This window comes from Salvelinus fontinalis, chromosome 21, assembly GCF_029448725.1.
Source record: "Salvelinus fontinalis isolate EN_2023a chromosome 21, ASM2944872v1, whole genome shotgun sequence".
Taxonomy (NCBI): Eukaryota; Metazoa; Chordata; class Actinopteri; order Salmoniformes; family Salmonidae; genus Salvelinus; species Salvelinus fontinalis.
Genome location: NC_074685.1, coordinates 15,519,971 through 15,536,233, shown reverse-complemented (window position 1 = coordinate 15,536,233; position 16,263 = coordinate 15,519,971). Strand labels below are relative to the sequence as shown.

The window sequence follows — 16,263 nt, the reverse complement described above, 5'->3', positions numbered from 1 at the left end:
CCAGGCCCGGAGAAAAAGCGAAGCCTGCACACCCAAGAGCTCCAGGTGGAGGGTTGACCACATGTTGACAAGTTTGCCTTGATGAAGGGCACAATGGCAGGAGATGGAAGGCCTACATGGGATCAGACACAGCAGTCGTCCAGTGTCAATAATGCTTACTATTTCATGTTGGCTATAATAATAGTCATGAGCATTTGGTTAAAAGTCCGAAGTAAAGGAAAATGTGTATGAACTCTTAAAATAATATCTGTAGCATACCAGTTGTGAATTTCGGTGAACATGATCTAATGGATGGACTTGGAAAAAGACAGCTCCTGCACTACTTTCATTCCAAGTCAAGCACTGCTAACAGGTGTCTACATGGAGGGGTTCAAACCAGGTGGATCTCTTCTAATGGAGTTCTATTGTAGTGTTACAGTTTAGCATGCCAGCATAACTCACTCACATGGCACTTTCATTCCTAAATGACTGCTATAAGGTGTATGTCACATTTGAATACACATTGTTTAACATATGATAATGAGTTGAGATGATCGATGACGTGTGTTAATCTAACCCAATCTATTAATTGACTAAATCCTGACATATTCCTCTGAATGGAGCCATACCTTTTTATGCTAATATACAGTACAGCCCTCTGACCGTCATTCCAAAAACAAACCTATGACGATGTGCAGCACTGGTGGTAGGATCATGGGAGAGAATGTGCAAACTGGTACTGGCAACTGATACTTTTGTCTTCTACTGTTCGGTTGAATTGGAATAAGTTGTTACTGGAAGTTATCTGCCTATGACAGAGTTAAATAACAAACTTTTGTTAAGACTGTAAAGCTTAAGTTATGCTGATATCAATACTAACTATGTATCATGCACTTACTGTATAATGATTGTGACACCCTTGGCAGAATGTTCAGATACCCAGGGCTGAGCTGTTTTAAAGCAATTTTTTTTCTGTAGTTCTGTTTGTTTTATAGTAGTGCCAAAAATGTATTTTGGGGGTTGTAGTTTTTCAATTTATTTTTTATTTGTTTTGCTTTGAACAAATGTGGACATTGGTGCTTTTTGTGTTGCTGCTGCTGGATTACTTCTCTGCATGAGGGGGTAGAGACCTCAACTGACTCTGACCCCTGGGTAAAGGAACTTTTAACTTTAACCTCAGAGGAGTGGGGTCACAGCTGTGACAGACCGGGGAGATGCCGGTGACACAAACTCCCCTTGGCTACATCGTCGTTCCACAAAAAGTGTTGCATACAGAAACCAAACACCAGGGTCTGGCCTGGCTACTGCCTGTTGCACACTTGTTTTTATATGTACATTGTAATATACTTGAATCATGTGACTCATTCAACACTGCATAGATTTTAACCTAAATTGTTTGAAAAGCAAGAAAACATGTCTAATAAATTTTTGCGTATTCTTAAAAATGTGTTTTTGTATATATGTGTGTGACGAGAAAGTATGTACTTCACATATTTATAGGATTAGAGTTGACCTCCAGAGCTAAGCTACTCCATGCTGATAATGTTGGAGGGATTTTATTGGAGCACAAGAAGGAAAAAATATTGGGTAATATAAAGGTCATATTGGGTAATGGAAGCAATCCCCTGCTATGTAAATTAGTTTAAGGTAGAAGTTACCCTAAATCACAGATCAAGGATCAGATTCCCCTACCCCCATTCCTAATGTTGATAGTAAGGATGAAGGAATATCTGACACTGGTGAAGCAATTTAAACTAACCTCACACTACTTTCTCTCACTGGTGAAATGAGGGTACTGCACCGACCTATGGGGAAAAAGTGCAATGTATGTCTACATGGTTATAAGCTCTAATAATTTATGTGAGGCCAATTCTGAAAGTGAAAAATGAATCAAATATATGCAGGCTAAGAACATAAATGCACAAAAAAGGTACCATGCCTTAGTAACTAAAGTGAAAAGGGTTGACGAGGAAAACCACTTGAGGAAAACAAAAGGCCATAGAATTATCTTACAAAAGCATGACGTCTGAGCGTATTTTTGTTGTTGTAGTGGGGACAGTAACATTAATCTGTAAAACATATACTTAACGGCAAAAACAAATGTAGAAATGAATACATGCATTTCTAAAGCTTCCAAAATATTTTGTACAATGGTGGGGGAGTGCCAAGATGGAGGCACTGTGCCTCCTATTAGTCATCGAGTGTGTATATATAAATCATTGCTGTTTACGTGTGTGTGAATGCCTGCCTGCGTATGTGTGGGGTGTGTGTACGTTTGTCTGTGAGCAAGCTCTCGTTCACTTTGATCCGTTTAACAAACATTGGTATGAGGAATTTTTGCTGAGCGCACACACGTGCAAATGTAAAGGTTCTGGGTCAAAGCAGGGGAAATAGCTGCAGGAAGGTGTTTCATATGGAACCAGGTTAATGTTTAACACTGGAACTTAGCCTAAACACCCATTTAGGCAGCTATGTCGGCAGTCCTGTTCAGATTGACTGAAAAATCATGATTTAAACTTAGAATGCTCTCTATTTTTATTTTCTATAAACCACTCCCTGCAACTAAAAAACTCTTAAATACAATAAACGCAGACTAAAAATAACAAACACAAATCTTTGTCATAGGGTTTTTGTTGCTGTCATTATCATGACCAACCTGTGTGATTATAACTTTGAATGTTTACACTGTCATTTACCAGTTACATTATATTAGGGCTTTTAAGTGAATATTTGCAATGGGTGGTGTTAGCAGCAGGTGACAGATACCGATTGAGATATTGTGAGAGAAAGAGAGAGGAGGGGCAGGGGGCCGTTTCCACAAAGTGTCTCAGAGTAGGTGTGCTGATTTAGCATCAGTTTTAACTTTTCGATCATAATGAATAAGCTTGTAAGGACATCCTTGGTCAGCACTCATACTCCGTGAAACTTTGTGGATATGGGCCCTGGTTGCCATGACAAATACGCCTGTGTTTTGAGCAGCTAGAGGAATGATAAACCAGGGCTGAGGCAGCCAGTCATCACCACGCCCTCTTTGGGTTTCAGGTTGCTGCTCTGCTCTCGTAGGGACTGGACCAGGTGACTCCCAGGTACACCAACAACACTCCTTCTCACTTGACAGCCTGACCTCAAAGTCTAGATGTAACTTAGCAAACATAAATCTTTGACACTCAAATTAGTATGATATGTTACGTTTGGTATGGTTGCATAAGACAGGTTACTAAAGTAAAAAAAAAAAAAAAAAAGGGAGGTTGGTCAAGGGAGGATGGGTGGGCGTATAACGCAAACGTCTAGCAACCCAATTGTTGTGTGTTTGAATCACATCAAGGACAACTTTAGCATGTTAGCTAATTAGCAACTTTGCAACTACTTACTACTTTTAGCTACTTTGCAACTATTTAGCATGTTAGCTAACCCTAACCTTAACCCGTAACCTTAACCCCTAGCGTAGTTAACGTTAGCCATAACAAAGTGGAATTCGTAACATATATGAAATGGATGATAGACATTCACAAACTGATACATACCATCCGAAAGTAACATACAGTATCATACTAAATGGAGGCAGACCGATTTACGTTTACTATGTTGCGTCTATCCTTGAGTCAAGGTTGCACCTGTGTGTGTGTGTGTGTGGCCACCACCTCAGTCCTCACTCTGACACACATCGCTACAGGTGTGGCTCCCTTTTCCAATGAAGACACAGTGGGAGTACACTAAGAAAGATCTGCAAGAGACAACCATTCAACCTTCAAGTGCTCACTGGATTATATGAACCGTCAGAAGACCAGGGGACTTTACATGGGATATCATATAACACTTGACTGCTGAGGAATTCCACAAATTGAAAAGGTAAGCATAAACAATCAGTGCTTGTTATTGGTGGTTTTGCCTTTACTGTTGGTGTTAGGATGTGTTTTTTTTAAATATGTAGTCATCCATATAAAGGTGTCAACATGAAATATGATCATGAATATTATTTGGAAAGAGAATGGGATCGAATTTTAGCAATATGAGGAGTTTATCGATAAACCCTAAATTGAGAACGAATAGGAATACGCAGGAAAATTATGAAGCAGTCGGGATGAAAATGAAGAAGAAATACATCCAAGTGTCATTTCACTGCATTGTGATAATACTTTTTTCTCCGAATTTCGTGAAGGTCAAGCAGAACAGAACCAGAGCTTTTGTAGTTTCAGGATTCTCTTTATAACTATACAGTTGTATTAAAATGATTAAATCTGTCTTTTATAGGAGTATTCTTGGAGCCAGTTCAAGTCACCAGAGGAAACTAGAACAAACGTTGACACCAAAGCTTCAGATCAGAGCCTCAATACTCAGTCTGAGATCCAACACATCAAACCAAAAGCCTGTCAAGAGATTGACAGCCACAGACCCTATCTGCCTGTGTTTCGTACTCTCAGCCTTCCATAATCAGTCAGTCATAATGAATGTGTCTCTGGAAAACCCTTATGGAGACGTGACCATCCCTCGGGCCAAGCTACATTCTGCAGAGGACAGCACGGTCATCATCAACCCCATCGCTCTGGACAGTACCTACAGCAACCGCAATTACTCCCTTAACCCCTATGGTGCCTTCAAACCCGGGGGGCAGTCACCATTCCCCTCAGAAGGTACCAACAATGGAGATGGTGGCGCCTCAAACACCACTTGTTATGATGGCCAGACCTCCTACACAGTAAAGGAGGACACGGAAGAGGAGTTTGGACGCTGTCGGACCTGCTGCTTTCGCTGCCGACGGAAGTAAACCGGCAACATAGGCCCAGATCAGGAAATAGTCCTACAACTCCCTGGCCACATAGGATTCTGGGTATATGAACTAAGACAATCAAGGGACACTGTCTGAAGACACTGTCCAATCTAGTGTTACCAGCTGGTTTAAAAGCCAAAAGCCGTTACTGGCTAAACATGTATAGTTTTTGAAGGATTCATCAGTCGTATCATTTAAATTGTATGCAATTCCGAAATGGATTCTTCTTGAATGGAAAATGCCCTCATGGCAGCCAACATGGCAGAATCTACCTTTGAAACAGAGGTCATTCACATAATCTTTTCACTTATGACTTTGTACGCTTGCTTTTTTTCTTCTTGTAGAACACGACTGTGCTATATTTAGCTATGGAAATATTTTTTGCTATATTTATACCCTAATGCCTTTGTGCCTGATTTTGTTTTTGTCTGTCAGTGTTTGAATGATGTGAAAAGGCCACCCTTGAGTGAATGATTCACTTAGCCAGTTTTCAGGGAGTGTTAGAGAGTAAGACAAGTGCTACAGTAGACAGATGTCAAGGAATTAGAATGTGAATAGCCCTTTACTTCCTCTCTTAAACTGACCCGTCACAAAATATGACATTCTAGGCCTTTGGCTTGGCACTGACAGACCTGGCCGAACCAGTGAGGTGAAACTAGAGGGGCAGCTAGTTTAGAGGCTGGTTCAGTTTTCATGGGCCTTACTGATCAGTCCAGTTTCCCCACCCCAACCCATTCCACACCATAACACACCACTCCGCCCTGCTTATCCGTCTGCTGGGCTGGTCCCTCTGCTGCTGAGGGTTTACAATGCTGCCTTTGTGCAACTAGGTCCCAGGAAACCAGGCCACAGGTCCTGTAGCCCAGCCCCAACCCCAGTCATTCTTCTCTGTGTATGTGGTAGACAGCACCTTACTGTCCCTCCTGGACAAAAAGAGCTGAAACAAGAGGCCTGATTCGTCTGACTGGATGAGAATTGAAATGTAATGTGATCACACTCATGCTGTCTTATTTGTTTGAGTTACACAAAACCATCCATAGTTTAGCCTTGTGAAACTATTACTAAAATTCTACTCTGCATCGTTAGCTTATAGAAATGATCTTTCATTTTTAGCAAGCTACTACAGCATATCAGGGTCACCTCATCATGAACTGGTTCCATGTGTGAAAGCCTCTGTTTTTTTACCTGTATTTAACTTGGCAAGTCAGTTAAGAACAAATTCTTATTTTCAATGACGGCCTAAGAACAGTGAGTTAACTGCCTTGTTCAGGGGTAGAACAACATATTTTTACCTTGTCAGCTCGGGGATTTGATCTTGCAACCTTTTGGTTACTAGTCCAACGCTCTAACCCCTAGACCCTAAGCCCCCAACAGAATTACATGGCAACACATGCATGAGTATGAATTGCTACTTTCTCTCCAGTCAGCAGTGGACTACAACTACTCAGGTGACTAGGGCACAAAGTTAAAGATCCAGTTACAAATTCATAACATATTGTACGAATCAGAATTCGAAACATATAATTTTTTTGTATTCTTATTTTTTTGCAATTCGTAACATATCACACAAAATTAATGACTTAGTACATAATTGTGTAAAAAAAAATTGGGGACCCGTTTAGGCTCGTGAGCAGTACTTTTAAAACTACTGGCTGAAATTATTCAAAACCTCTGGAGCAACACTTTAAAGGCCACTGTCAAACAGCAAGGAATAATAACAAAGACCTACCTAGTATGATAGACTGTTGTAATAAGAAAGTGCAATAAGAGAGAAGAATGGATGAATTATATTGAATTGATTGAGTTGTGTGGCTGTGTTATTAACTGTGTGTTAACTGCATTGAATAACTATTATTGTTAGAGTTTTACAAGATAATGTGACTTAACCAAGAAAAACTGCAGGCCCCAGAGATTTTCCTGGCCAGGTTACCTCTTAGGTGAGGAAAAACTCTTAGGTAATTATTGTTCAGTCCAAGTACAGTATGGACCTTTTTCATGATGGTGTGTACTGCAATGTCTTATGGGGTTACTCCTGCAATCTTCTTTCCAACCATGACTAGTTTGTGGTGTAACAGTCACACAACAGTGACGACAGAACTGGTTTAGGTTGAACCTGCTGTATTTCTCAGAGTGGGAGTAATGCTACACTTCCTAGAAATCAGCTAGTGTTCAATTCAATCAAACCTGTATTGTGGTATTTATTCAGTAGCTCGTTTTCCCAGTCAAATCAAATATTGGTTACTGTAAAAATGTGGCACTACTACAAGATACAAGACTCCCTTCACAGGTAAATGCTTAATGTTTTCCAAATAATAATTGTGCAGGTAGACATAAATAAAGACAGTGGGTAAACACTAAATTCCAGCCTTAAGCTCCTCTTGCTCTCACCAGCCACCTTATCAGACCGGTTTGGAAGGAAGAAAGACAAGGAAATGAGACTAAGCTCTGGGGAATATTTGAGTCAGGAACCAAACATGGTGTCTTGTTTTCCCAACTGATAACAATTTGTGACCTAGTCAAAATTGGGTGAAACTATTGATTTCAGATTAAGTTTCAGATGGAAGTCATGAATAAGAACTTCATCACGGGGTCAAATTGAATCTAGCACTTCTAGTCAATTATTCACATTATTGGTGATTATAATTACGATCATTATCATCATTATTTCATACTTATGAAAATACTGATATACACATGACTTGTTCAACCCTTCTTTCACCCACACTTACAGTAACTCAACCTGGTCTCAGAGCATGTCTTATTATTCTGTACGTAATTCTGAGACACTCCATTTAGTATGTCACATTTCGTATGGTGTGTATTCATTTTTGGATGTCTATCACCCATTTCGTATGATGTGTTTTACGGATTACAATTCATATTATATGTTACGAATATGTTAGGAATTTTCAAAACCTATTATATTTTACGAATTCTAACTAGGTGACCAATGTTAGCTAGCTGGCTAAGTTTTTTTTAAAGGGTTAAGGTTAGGGGAAGGGTTAGCTGAAAGGGTTAAGGTTAGGGTTAGGGGAAGGATTAGCTAACATGCTAAGTAGTTGCAAAGTAGCTAAAAAATAGTAAGTAGTTGAAAAGTTGCTAATTAGCTAAAATGCTAAAGTTGTCCGTGATGAGATTCAAACTCACAACCTTTGGGTTGCTAGACGTTCGCGTTATACGCTCACCCATCCACCCTGTTCGAGATATACGCCCACCCATCCACCCCGTTCGAGTTATACACCCACCCATCCACCCCATTCGAGTTATACACCCACCCATCAACCCCTACCAACCACCCTACACCAAATGTAACATATCATACTAATTTGAGCGTGCCGAATTTACATTGACTATGTTACGCCTAGTCTATGAGACCAGGCTGAGTAACTATATCACTTGTTAACAAGTCACTTTACAGATTTCTGTCCTTATTGTTCCTCAATAAGAATGAGCTGTCAGAGTACCAATAACAGTTCTGAGTGTATTGCTCAGTGTCACTGGTGTCATAGAACAATTCATGCTCCTGTTCCAGCTCACACATTCCATTAGAGGTTGTGATTCTTGAGACATACGTAAGTGTTCTATGACACTGCTGGAAGGGAACTGGTGTGACAGGCTGGCAGGCCTTACAAGGTACTGACAGGAATAACTGGCACTCCCAGCCTCAGGTGCTCTCTGCCCATAAGATATTAATTTAATCACCCTGTTGCAGGAGAATTTTTAAAAAGTTGTAGTGTATTTGACGTTTAAAAAGGCTTCTGTAGTTTGTAATTTACACTTTGAATTTTCCCTTGTGAAAAATGTCCATTAATTGTAATCCAAACAATTATTTTCCTGCTGTAGCTAACTGGCTCAAATTAAGATCCTACACCTGTAGGTCCCCACCCCTCGGTCAACAGTAGAAAGGTTATTTCTTGAGTGAGTGTGTGAGAGAGAGGGAGAAGAGTGTGTGTGAGAGAGAGAGAGATTGTGAGAGAGAGAGAGAGAGAGAGAGAGAGAGAGAGAGAGAGAGAGAGAGAGAGAGAGAGAGAGAGAGAGAGAGAGAGTGTGTGAGAGAGAGAGATTGTGAGAGAGAGAGAGAGAGAGAGAGAGAGAGAGAGAGAGAGAGAGAGAGAGAGAGTGTGAGAGAGAGAGATTGTGAGAGAGAGAGAGAGAGAGAGAGAGAGAGAGAGAGAGAGAGAGAGAGAGAGAGAGAGAGGAAACAGGAGAAGGCAAGTGTATTTGTTTTACTTCCTATGGATAGTTGAGTGTAAATAGAGTTAGGTCATAGCTAAAAGAATTATCACAAAAATATCATGCAATGTACTTCTCGAGACATGCAAAACCTCATACACTAAAGATCTCTACATTTCACAGAAATCTAAGTACAATACAACAACACAATACAACATTATTGTTAGGGAAATTGGTTTTGTTTGTGCACATACAACCCAGAAAGATAACATTTACCAACATTTAGTGGAGAAGTATGGAAGATAAGTCCATCAGTATAACTACAGCCTCTAGAATATGTTATGAATTTCTGTGATGCCAAAGCCAGTAGGCAGGGCCTTGATTGTACTGTCAAATGATGTGGCAGGAGTAGGAATCAAGATGACGTCAGGTTTGACATTTGAATACAAAACAACATAGGTCACCATGATCATCATTGATGAGAGTTGCCTAGTTCATTCTGCATCTCAAATCACACCCTAATCCCCATAAAGTGCACTACTTAATGAAGGGCTACTCAGGGGACTCTGCTGGTCAAGCAGCGCACCATATGGAAAATGGGGTCTCATTTGAAATTTGGCCACTGTCATCAAGGGAGATATGTAAAAGTTGTCCACTGGTCTTGAGTCAGATATTGACACCTTCCTGATTGAATGATGATTGGGGGGGTAGGTTAATCTCATCCTAGATCAGTGGTTGGTTGCGGACAACTTCTCTCGGGCCACATCAAACCTTACCCGTCACTGTCTCCTGTACTGCACAACTGAGTGGATGAACAGCATTCCTGAATGAGCCTCACAAACTTTATTACGAAATAACTGATCACAGGTATTTCCAGTGCAGAATTTCTGCTAGTTTCATGAGTGAGTAGTATTTCAGTTTGTGTATTTCAGTAGCTGGTGAATGGCAGATTGAAACTCGTGTAGATACCACAATTCCAAGTATTGCTTAAACAGGCTTTACATGTTTACTGCAGGGGCGCAACTTTGGTTTTAGAAGTGGGGGGGCATAATTTATTAAATTTTTTATCCAGTAGGATAAACACTCCAAACAGCCTACCCGATCGCTCGGAGGCGTCCGCATGGTCCTAAAGCAACAGTTGCCTTGTTTTAAAAAAAATCACATTGCAATGATAAAACTGGGGGGGGACAAAAATGCAATTTCAGAATGCGGGGAAGACATGTACCCCCCCCCCCATCCCCAGTGAAAGATGCTCCCCTGGTTTACTCTATACATTAACAATATTGGTTTGTCTGTAAAACATTTTCTACCTGCACCTGTATGCGGACGGTACTGTTGTTTATTCCATTGCCCCCCATTGTTGATCAGGGTCTGTCTGAACTACAGTTTGCTTTCATTGTTTTACAGAAACCTTTTACTTTACATTAGCATTGAATGTGGGCACACAAAATTATTCTAATGATTTAAACATAGGGACCTTGGATGGTGTCCAAATTAATCGTGTCCCTGCTTACAAATATCTGGTCATTTGGATAGACGATAAGCTCTTTTAAAAAGCATATGAGTTAACTAAGAAGTTGAGAATAACTAAAGAGCAGAATGCAGATCATTCAGTCAACGTTACCTTCTGTCCTAGACTATGGCGAGATCATCTACATCAGGTATTCCCAAACTGGGGTTCCTGACTGGGGTACCCCCAGGGGTACTAAACTGGGGTTCCTGACTGGGGTACCCCCAGGGGTACTAAACTGGGGTTCCTGACTGGGGTACCCCCAGGGGTACTAAACTGGGGTTCCTGACTGGGGTACCCCCAGGGGTACACGTAATGCTGTCAGGGCTACACCAAATAAAAATGTAATTCACATTTAAAAATATATATCCATTTATATATATATATATATATATATATTTTTTTTTTTTTCTTCCTTCACATTTTCAAACAGTCCATTTATATTTTCCAACGGGGCTATACATTTGGGTGAGGTTTTTTCTCCCCAGAGTAGCCTCGTTTCACTGCCCATAATCTAATTAAACCATCTAGTGTTCAACAAAATAACATAATGTCAAATACAGGTAGCATAGTTAAATAATTAACATCCAATCACATTAACCGTTACTCTCTCCCGGGAATTCCACTAACGGTCCGTATGTAGCCAAACTTAGCTGCTGCTCATGTTGGTATCTGTACAGATGGCGCAAAAAGCCATGACAGGGAGACATAGTGGAGTGGGCTGCGCTCAGAGTATCCTGTCTTGGCAAATCGAGCTGTTAAGACTCTGATGCGCATTCAACCACATACCTATGTGAGAGTGGATTCTCGGCCCTCACTAGCATGAAAACTCAATAAAGGCACAGACTGTGTGGAAAATGATTTAAGACTGAGACTCTCTCCAATACAACCCAACATTGCAGAGTTATGTGGTTTTATATGTAAGATGGTTAAATAAAGAGCAAAATTATTGATTATTATTATATTATTATTTGTGCCCTGGTCCTATAAGAGCTCTTTGTCACTTCCCACGAGTCAGGTTGGGACAAAAACGAACACTTATTCTTATGTTTAATAAATGTATTGTACAGTGTGTGTGTGGCAGGCTTACAATGATGGCAAAACACAACATTTGAGAGTGCACTGACCTGGTGCTAGAGGGGGTACGCAGCTGGAGGTTGAATGTTTGAAGGGGTACGGGACTATAAAACGTTTGGGAACCTCTGATCTACATGAATGCAGCAGCCACTTCATTAAGCCGTTCGATGTGGTTTACCATATTGCACTTTATTTTATCTCGGGACAGGTTTTGCACTCATCACTGCTTGCTGTATCAGAAAGTATATGGCCCTCTTAGACCTGACAGTTTAAAACACTGCATTTTATTAATTTATAAAGCACTTGTGCAAAAACTTACTTACCCATAGAAGTACGATTTATCCTACCCGATCACAGGGATGGCTATCTCTGGAAATTCCGTATTTTACTGTTACAGACTTAGGAAAAACAGCTTTTAGTTTCTTTGCACCCCATATATGGAACATGTATGGAACATGTATCTTCAGAGTTCCCTACAAATGGATGCATTGGTGCCTTTCGGGCAGTTCAGAGTGTTGATTGAGGACCTCTGTTGAGGAATGTGATTGTGTTTCATTTTATGTTTTTGCATTGTCTTTGTATTTTCATTTTCTGGTGTATTCTCTATGTGTAATTTGTTGTTTAATGGTAAGATACAGGGCTCCCTTGCAAAAGAGACCTTGGTCTCAATGGGACCTTGAAAATAAAGGTTAAATAAATAAATAAACATGAGCACACAAAGGACAAAAGGTGAGTGATGATCCCCTACTTGGGACAGCAGACTATTTTTGTTCATGTAAAACATGATCATATATGAAACAGACCTGTTCTTGTGTTGTGTGCCAAATAGTCCCTATACTGAGAGACATACTAACATTGGGTCAGTAAATATGTAAAGGGTAAAATGTCATTGACCCATACAGACCAACGTTAACAGTGCTATTACTTTGTATGACACTACAGTGGTAGGCTTGATTACCAACAACGACGAGACGGCCTACAGGGAGGAGGTGAGGGCCCTCGGAGTGTGGAGTCAGGAAAATAACCTCACACTCAATGTCAACAAAACAAAGGAGATGATCGTGGACTTCAGGAAACAGCAGAGGGAGCACCCCCCATCCACATCGACGGGACACTAGTGGAGAAGGTGGAAAGTTTTAGGTTCCTCGGCATACACATCACGGACATCACATCATGGTCCACCCACACAGACAGCGTGGTGAAGAAGGCGCAACAGCGCCTCTTCAACCTCAGGAGGCTGAAGAATTTCGGCTTGTCCCCGAAAACACTCACAAACTTTTACAGATGCCCAATCCAGAGCATCCTGTCGGGCTGTATCACCGCCTGGTACGGCAACTGCTCCGCCCACAACCGCAAGGCTCTCCAGAGGGTAGTGAGGTCTGCACAACGCATCACTGGGGGCAAACTACCTGCCCTCCAGGACACCTAGACCACCCGATGTCACAGGAAGGCCAAAAAGATCATCAAGGACAACAACCACCTGAGCCACTGCCTGTTCACCCCGCTATCATCCAGAAGGCAAGGTCAGTGTAGGTGCATCAGAGCTAGGACCGGGGGCTGATATACAGCTTCTATCTCAAGGCCATCAGACTGTTAAACAGCCATCACTAACATTGAGTGGCTGCTGCCAACATACAGACTCAAATCTCTAGCCACTTTAATAATAAAAAAATTGGATGTAATAAATGTATCACTGGTCACTTTAAACAATGCCACTTTATATAATTTTTACATACATATGAGATGAGTAATGTAGGGTATATACTGTACTCTATACCATCTACTGCATCTTGCCTATGCCACATGGCCATCGCTCATCCATATATTTATATGTACATATTCGTATTCATTCCTTTACACTTGTGTGTATAAGATAGTAGTTGTGGAATTGTTAGATTACTTGTTGGTTATTACTGCACGGTCGGAACTAGAAGCACACGCATTTCGCTACACGCGCATTAACATCTGCTAACCATGTGTGTGACCAATAAAATTGGATTTGATGTATTACTTTGCAAGATTAAACAGAGAGGCCTTAGTCAAAATATATATGGAAATCAAGTAGAATGTATTTCCATCACATAGGAGACAGTATAGAGTAGACATTAATTATATAATGTTATTTCAAGGAATGTCCACTACCAAAAAATAAAAACGACTTTTTAAAGGGCTAAATCCGTTTTGCAGAAGAGCCGCATTATAGCATGATTGAAATTTAAAGGTAATTTCCGATTGAGCCGACAAATGCAGCGTTTGCTGTGAATGCAGTCTCCGCGAACATTGGAACATTGCCTTTAAATTTAAATCGCTCTATAGTATGGATCTTTTCCTATGCTTCCTGGCTGATGTTTTGGTCACTTTTGAATGCTGGCGGTGCTCTCACTCTAGTCATGGTGTGGGGTGGCATTTCTTTGTGGGGCCGTGCAGCCCTCCATGTGCTCGCCAGAGGTAGCCTGACTTCCATTAGGTACCGAGATGAGATCCTCAGAGCCCTTGTGAGACCATATGCTGACACATGCACATTTGTGGCCTGCTGGAGGTCATTTTGCAGGGCTCTGGCAGTGCTCCTCATTGCACAAAGGCGGAGGTAGCGGTCCTGCTGCTGGGTTGTTGCCCTTCTACGGCCTCCTCCACATCTCCTGATGTACTGGCCTGTCTCCTGGTAGCGCCTCCATGCTCTGGACACTACGCTGACAGACACAGCAAACCTTCTTGCCACAGCTCGCATTGATGTGTCATCCTGGATGGGCTGCACTACCTGAGCCACTTGTGTGGGTTGTAGACTCCGTCTCATGCTACCACTAGAGTGAAAGCACCGCCAGCATTCAAAAGTGACCAAAACATCAGCCAGAAAGCATAGGAATGGAGAAGTGGTCTGTGGTCACCACCTGCAGAATCACTGCTTTCTTGGGGGTGTCTTGCTAATTGCCTATAATTTCCACCTTTTGTCTATTCCATTTGCACCACAGCATGTGAAATTTATTGTCAATCAGTGTTGCTTCCTAAGTGGACAGTTTGATTTCACAGAAGTGTGATTGACTTGGAGTTACATTGTGTTGTTTAAGTGTTCCCTTTATTTTTTTGAGCAGTGTATATATCTGTCTGTCTGATCTCTGCTACCATCTAGTGTATCTCAACACCAATGTATAAGGAAAACAACCACTGGTTCCTTGTTCTAGTCACTAACACCTTGGTGTTTTCAGATCTCTAGGAACTGGAGAGATATGAGTTCCATTAAGTCCATTACCAATCACCATATTGCTTACACTTATCCAGACTCTTCAGATCTGAAAGTGGTGTCCTGGGAGAAGAGGCTAATATGGGCTCGGGGTCATTTTCAGACTGGACAACGCAATGTCACATTGTGAAGGTTACAAGGATACCTACAGTATGTTGTGTATGGGCCCTGTGTGACTGGGTCTTATGCACTCCGATGAGTGCTGGATGCTAGCGAATGGAGAGTGTAGGGTTTCTACTTGTCTATTGTTGCCAGTGTAAGCTGATCTGCTACCTGCTCCCTCAATACAGGAATGCGAGCCTGGTACGCCTGTGTGTGTTATCGTGCGCATGTTTGCGTGCACGTGTGTTTGTGCACACCTGTGCATATGTGTGTTTGATTGTGTACATGGTAGGGCAGAGAGGCAGAGGGCCCATCCCATCGGCCCAATAGATGAGGATAATAAGCTCCCCCTACCCCTGAGAACCCCATTGTTCTCTGTGGCCTCTTTAATATGTAACTGTGGCCTCTTTAATATGTAACACGCTCCATTGACAGGCCTATGAGTGTGAGTTCACAGGGACAGGCAGCCTGAAATATTAAACGGCCTGAGGAGCCGCTGCAGGCTCAAATTGTTTGCCCTTCATTAGAGCAGCTTCTGTGGAAGAGTAGAGCAGATCAACAGGTGAGATAAAGGGAGGAATACCTACCCTCCAGGGGATTGTACTAGGGACAACAGGAAGTAGGCTATGCAATAAGGTCATTGCTCTACTATCTGACCCTATACTGTAGTGTAGATTTAGTTTGTCAGTAAAGGAGTACAACACTGGACTGGTCCTGGGACGGAGGTTGCTTTGAAAACAGAAGTCATGGCAGGTCTCCAGGGAACTACCAAGGACCTTTAGGAGGTTTGGAGGACAAACCAGAAGGTACGCCATGTTTTATGTATTCTTTTAGGCAATGTTTTAGTTAAGGACAGTCAACAGGCACTTACGAACAGATGTTCTCAAACCTCTCCTCGGGGACCCCAGATGTTTCACAACTTTGTTGTAGCTCTGAACTAATTCACCTGATTCACCTAGTCAATAGTTCAAATACATTTAACGGCAAGGTTTGAGAACCCCTGGTATAGAAGATCTGAGACTGACATTCGGTTTTAGTCATTTAGCAGACACTCTTATCCAGTAAATAGATATTGGTCTCTGCTTACAATCAACCTGTTGTCTTATACCATCACACAACTGACTGACCGGACAGAGAATGCTGTAACAGAAGTCCACAGCTGACATCAAACATGGGTCTCAATCCTTTTTGAGTCTAAATTCCTTATTAATTCCATTCCTCTAGTTTCCTCACCATTTGTATTAATCAACTGTTTTCTCCAATAATTTGGTTATTTGAACTATTAAGCATTGGGCTGCAATGTATTGCACATAACAGGTGCTATAAATATTTTATCAGTTGTAGGAGTAGTTGTAGACGTAATGTCACATGGTCACCAGCAATATGCTCCATTCATAATCTAGTTTCCTGTACAGG

The 16,263-nt window shown here is 41.4% G+C and overlaps 1 long non-coding RNA gene across 1 annotated transcript; it reads left to right on the top strand.

Moving 5' to 3' along the window:
• The first annotated feature begins 3,647 nt into the window (after positions 1–3,647).
• Positions 3,648–4,964, top strand: LOC129819109 (uncharacterized). Its single transcript, XR_008754016.1, has 2 exons — positions 3,648–3,828; positions 4,231–4,964. It is a non-coding gene; the product is annotated as an uncharacterized LOC129819109 (long non-coding RNA).
• The last annotated feature ends 11,299 nt before the right edge of the window (positions 4,965–16,263 follow it).